Source organism: Ochotona curzoniae, unplaced genomic scaffold (assembly GCF_017591425.1).
Source record: "Ochotona curzoniae isolate NIBS_2020 unplaced genomic scaffold, NIBS_Ocur_1.0 scaffold_4701, whole genome shotgun sequence".
In the NCBI taxonomy this organism is placed as follows: domain Eukaryota; kingdom Metazoa; phylum Chordata; class Mammalia; order Lagomorpha; family Ochotonidae; genus Ochotona; species Ochotona curzoniae.
In genome coordinates this window covers 51,122,204-51,128,668 of record NW_024467122.1, presented here as the reverse complement: position 1 = coordinate 51,128,668, position 6,465 = coordinate 51,122,204, and positions in this window count along the sequence as shown.

Genomic DNA, 6,465 nt, shown 5'->3' with positions numbered 1-6,465 from the left:
CTGGCCTCTGCCTGCTGCAACCTGCCACTCTCCCCTCACTTCATCCTCCATTCTCCCCTGATGACCCCCAAACTCTCAGCCTCTCCTCCTTGGTGTCCCCTGTTTATGTTACTTTAGGGACAGAAGGAACCACTGTTTCCTTTGCCCCCAGCCAGTGGTTATCAAAATCATTCATGCTCATTCAATTTGAAAAGAGAGAGCCAAGTGAAAAGAAACCAGGGGAAAATCATCAGTAGCACCCCTCTTCCAGAGGGAATCCCTGCCAAGAATTTGCAAGGTGTCATTCTCCCTGTCATTGTTCATGACTAGTTGAAGTCATCATTGCAGGAACAGGTACTTGGTGCCATGGTTGAGACACCTCTTGAGACAACTGCAGCCCACATGGGAGAGCCTGGGTTCCAGCTGCTGCTCTGCTCCAGGTTCCAGCTTTCTGCTGTCATGCACCGCTCAAGCAGCCAGGTTCTTGCCATTCATGCAGGAGACCCAGCTTGAGTTTTATGCTCCTGCCTTTGGTTTGGCTCAGATGTTGTGGGAATTTGCAGGAGTGAACTGGCCAATGACAGATCTCTGTCACTCTGCCTTTCAAATAAAAAAAAATTGAAAATAAACTCATTTTTTAAAATAGTCAAAGTTATCATTATAGATCAATGCATCCTGGTCATGGATAACAAGAAGTCCAGAGACACAGAAAAGGGCAGAATTTTCCTGTAGGTTTCCAGACACTGGCTTTGGTCCTTGTCCATTCCTCACCTGCTCTGGGGTTCTGCAGCTTTCTTTGGTTTCTCTTGTCTTCCTCCACCTCCCCATCCTCCTGTTCCTCCTGGTTCTTTTTTTGTTTGTGTTATTGTTTTAATGTGTCTGCTTGCTCCAGTCCTCCCCTCCTTCTATTTCCCAGGGGTCTTGCCTTCTCTTGGCTGCCAGAGCCCACTCCCTAGCTGCACCTGTTCCCTTCACTTTTAAAAAAAGATTTATTTATTTTAATTGGAAAGTCAGATATACAGGGAGAGGAGAAGAGATAGAAAGAAATATCTTCCATCAGATGATTCACTCCCCAGAAGCCAGGGGCTCTTCCAGGTTTCCCACGTGGGTGCAGGGTCCCAAGGCTTTGGGCTGTCCTCAACTGCTTTCCCAGGCCGTAAGCAGGGAGCTGGATGAGAAGCGGGACTGCTGGGATTAGAACCAGCGCCTATATGGGATTCTGGCATGTTCAAGGTGAGGACTTTAGCCACTAGGCCACGGTGCTGGGCCCCACCTGCTCCTTTTAAATGCAGCTGTCGCTGTCCTGGCTCCTGTACTCAAGAGAGAGTTACTTGTGCTGGCCCCTGCAGATGCATGGCAGATGCTTGTGTGCAAAGTGCGAGGTCCTTCTCTGGTCCCTGTCTTATTCTGTCCCTGGTTGTGTGGCTGGAGGGGACAGTGGGCAGATTTCCCAGTGGGCCTCTGAAGGGGCTGGAGTGGATGAATAGTGCCACCTCAGCCTTCTCCATAAATCTTTCCAATGATCTTCCTGTCCTCCTCAAAAGTGGCTTCCTTCTGTTTCTATTTTACACTTTTAGCCACACCTGTCATGCTTTGTTTCCCCACCTCAGATGGATGAGCCAGACTATCCCCAAGCTGTCTTCTACTTGACCTCTCCCAGGGCCTGAAATGCTGGGGCTCAAGCCTATCTTCTTCACACCTCTGAAGTTAGAGCCTGAGCCACTCTCCCCTGCCTTTCAACCACTCAGTGGGGCTGACAACTCTGGGGCCAGGTGGTGGCCCTCAGGAACAAACTGGGACATTGGGTTCAGGCTGTGAAGCAAAGAGGTAACATCAACCTGGCTATGCCCACGGCTTCTGACTCAGTGGCTGCCAGTGCTCATGGTTTGGGAGTTGGTAGTTGGTTTTTGAATTTTTTTAAAAGATCTGTTTATTTCTTTGAAAGGCAGAGTTAGAGAGAGAAAGAGGAAGAGGGAGAAACAGAAAACAAGACCTTCCATCCTCTGTTTCACTTCCTAAATGGCTACAACAGCCATGGCTGGGCAGACAGGATTGTGCCTGCCAGCCATGCTTACCACCCCCAACATCCCTTTGCCTGCATGCCCAGGATCCAGACATTCTGAGCAGAACTCCCCTCCACACACACATTACACACCCTCTGACTCAGGCTTCACAGGAACCTATAAATCACCTCATTAGGCCCAGGGCCCAGGACTTCTTCAGCTCCCAGGGGCTGGCCCAAGCAGCTGGCATGGGTTTTCTTGGCCCTGTGTATGGGCCATGTGCCCTAGTGGCACTTCCACTTTCCGGGGCTGATTCTGACCATGGGAGGACCTCGGGCGGAGATCCAGACCCTCCAAGGAGGAGGCAGAGTCCCTGTCCTCTGCCTGAAGTGGAGAGGGAACAGTTTGGGGAATGGGTGGAGCTGCCCAGGGTTCTGTCTACTCAGGCTGATGCAATGCAAGGCCCTTTATCATAGTGACTGCCCAATCGCACCCAAAGTCTTTCCCTAGCTGCTCTGGGCTGACCCCAGGACACCATGAAGTAGCAGTGGCCCGCTGGCCAGTGGGCACATTGCCTTTTGACCTCCAAACCTATCCTGGCTGCAGTCACCTTTGTGTGTGTTTCCCCCAGCTAAGCTCTTTTGCCCATGTTCCTTCCTCATCTTCAGATAACTGAATCTTATGTGTGGAAGGAGGTTCAGGCGTTGGTCCATTGGCATGTTTCACCATTTAAAATTACTTTATTTTATTTGAGACAGATGTTATTTATCTGCTGGCTCACTCCCCAAATGCCTACAATAGCCAAGGTTGGCCAGGTCAGGGCCAGGAGTCTGGAATTCAGTCCTGGTCTCTCATGTGGAGACCAACTACTTGAACCTTCACTGGTTGCTTCCTATCGTGTGCATTGGTAGGAAGCTTGAACTGTAAATGGAGCTGGGACTCAAACCTTGGTACTTTGATATGGAATGCAAGTGTCACCGAAGGATGCCTTAACCATTATGTCAAATTACCAGCCCACAGATAATCTTTAAAGTGTGTATGTGTGAGTATGTGTGTGAGAAAGATAAAGAGACAGTGAGAGAGAGAAAGATTTTTCTACCAAGTGATTCAATTCCCAAATGGCCACAATGGCCAAGTCTGGGTCATGCTGAAGCCAATATCCTGGACGTCCATCTGGGACTCCCACATGGACTGCAGGTGGCCAAGTACCTGGTCTTCTTAGGCCCATCAGTAGGGAGCTGGAACAAAAGCAAAAGAGCCAGGACTCCGACAGGCGCTCTAACATGAAATGCTGGCATCCTAAACAGTAGCCCAGCCTGCTGTACCACCCTTCACCCCAAGGAATAAATGTACTCCTTCAATTTATTCACTCTATCAGGCAACAAACAGGAAGTGGAAATCCAATAGTTTCATATGTTGCATTAAGTACTTCTGGAGAACCTAGTCTCTAGTATCTGACTGCCTACCCATGAAATCTGGCACCACTGGTTTTTTTTGTCAGTGAGCTTGGGAAAATGAGTCACTGTCATTAAGCCTTGACTCCCTTGTCCATGTTAGGAGCAATAACACTGCCTAACTCCCAGGGATGTTGTCAGATTAGGTTAGATAATGTGCATTAGGAACTTAGTATCTGCTACTATTACCAGATCTCTTAGTGGGTCTACAACTAATAGCCACTCTTACTATTAAGTATGAATGGCAATATTAATTAATAAGAAACAAACTGGGGCTGGTGCTGTGGCTCAGCAGGATAATCCTCCACCCTGTCGTGCCAGGATCCCATATGGGATACCAGTTTGTGTCCTGGCTGCTTCACTTTTGATTCAGCTCTATGCTTATGGTCTGGAAAAGCAGCAGAAGATGGTCCCTGCACTATGTGGGAGACCTGGAAGAAACTCCTGGCTCCTGGTTTTGGATCAGCTCAGCTCTAGGAATTGTGGCTATGTGGGAGTGAATTAGAGGATGAAAGACCTTCTCTTTCTATCTCTCCTTCTCTCTGCAAATCTACCTTTCAAATAAAAATTAGTAGATCTTTTTTTTTAAAGGTACAATCTATGTCCTCAGGAGACCAGGGACCATCTGAAGCAGGAGTTGGCTTAACAGGGAGTGTGGATGAAGAAATTCCGAAACTCCTGCAGTGGCAGAGGGACAGGGTCAGGTAGATTTCCCAGATGGGTAATGCTGAGGTCTGAGCCGCCAAGTGCTAAGATACTAACTCGGGGAGAACCAAAATGAGCAAGAGTGCACAGAGGCACACAGAAGAGAAGGCTCCATAAGGGAGCTGAGGGTTTGGAGAAAAGAGACCACGAAGGCTACCAAGGAGTTTGGGGCCACAGTTGGGTCTTCAACAAGAAAGTAACTTGGTCAAACTGGCACTGCAACAAAATCAATTGTGACCCCATTAGGGGAAAGTAAGTGTGAAAAACTTGATAGAAGCTGTTGAACAAGCAAGTGAGGACTTTAAGAAAGGCAGGGCCGAGGGGACAGAGGAGAGTCGTCAGCTCTAACAGGAGCAAAATGGGAGCTAGACTGGATTGAGAGCTGAAGGAAGAGAGGGAGCTGGAGCCAGCACCCCAGACTCTCCTGGAGTGATGGCATGAGCAGTGACCTCAGCCACCAAGGCCAGAAGTGCAGCAAGAAAGACAGAGAGGGGAGAGCAGATACATCTGGTCACGTTGTGTGTGAAGAATCTGTGGTTCGCAGTGGAGTGGTCCAGCAGGTGGTGCCTGCAACTCACAGTTCTACAAATTATCAGTGTCATAGGGAATGAGTGGATGGACAAACCCTGGGAAACATCAGCAGGTAGCAGAAAGAGCCCATGAAAGGGACTGAAAGAAGAGAGCAGAGTGGCCAGAGAGATGCAATGGAGAGAGAGAGAGAGAAAGGTCACTTAGCCCAAAGTGAGTGGTCAGCAGCCAGGGCTGTGGGGGATCCTGTGATATTAAGAGGAGGAAAAGGTCCCCAGGGCCTCAGGACATAAGGGGCAGGAGAATTAGGGGAGCTATGCAGATGGAGGATGGGGAGGCACAGAAGCAGACAGGGGCCTCAGCTAAGAGGTGGAGAGAAAGAGCAGGAGCTTGGGTTGAGGCTAGTGTGGGGATAGAGATATGACAGCAGTGACTTGTGTGCATTTGTGTCTGGTGTTCACAATTAAGAGCTGAATGGGAACAAGAAGAGGTAAAGCAGAGGAAGAGGGCAGGCTTTTGGTGCAATGGTTAATATGCCACCACTATGGGAATGCCTGGTGGGAGTCCTAGCTCTGCTCCCATTCCAGCTTCCTGCTAATATGCATGTTAGGAAGCACAGGTGATAGCTCAAGTGCTTGGGTTCCACATCACCTGCATGGGAAACTGTGATGGAGTACCAAGCTCCTGGCTTCAGCCTGCCCCGGTCCCCACTTATGCAGGAATTTGGGAAAGGACCAGTGAATGAAAGATTGATCTCTCTCTTTTTTCCTTCAGATAAAATGGAAATAAATTTTTAAAATACAGGATGGAGTTCCCAAGAGCACCCAAAGAGCAAGGAATAAATTGTTCCACAGCAAGGAAAGCAGGGTGGGAGTAGGGGCATCCTATCCTCACATTATATGGGGCCTGCCTCCCTCTTCCTTTATCTAGTTTTCTCCAAATGAAAGGATTTGTACTTTTCTTATTAGGATCAGGGACCTTGCTGATGGGTATTCACACTCTGTCACCCAATTTCAGGCTCCTTCCATGAATCATCTTCCACTGTTTGAACTTGATATCACCCTTGGATATAGCAGGTTTCAAGCAAGATAATGTCACTGCCATAAGAAACAAACATGATGATGATGGGCCTGGCACAGTAGCCTAGGGGCTAAAGTCCTGGCCTTGCACATGCCAGGATCTCATATGGGTGCTAGTTCTGACCCTGGCTGCCCCACTTCTCTCCTCCAGCTCCCTGCTTGTGGCTTGGGAAAGCAGTCGAGGACGGCCCAAAGCCTTGGAACCCTGTACCCATGTGGGAGACCCAGAAGAGACTCCCGGATCCTGCCTTTGGATTGGCGCAGCTCCAGCCATGGTGGCTGCTTGGGGAGTGAATCAACGGACAGATCTTCCTCTCTGTCTCTTCTCTGTATATCTGACTTTCAAATTAAAAAAAGAAAAAAAAAAGAAAGAAAGAAAGAGAGAGAGAAAGAGAGAAAGGGAGGGAGGGAGGAAAGATCACACCAATGGGCCCATTACGATGGCTCAATTGGCTAATCCTCCCTTTGCAAGTGCCAGGATCCCGTATGGGTGCCGGTTCAAATTGCTAAATTCCCAATTCAGCTCCCTTGTCATGGCCCAGGAAAGCAGTAGAGATGGCCCAAAGCCTTGGGACCCTGTACCCACAAGGGAAATCAAGAAGAAGCTCCTGGCTCCTGACTTAAGATTGGCTCACATTAACCATTATACCACTTCTAGAGAATGGAAGATCTTTCTGTGTCTCCTTTTCTCTGTAAATCTGCCTTTCCAATAAAAAT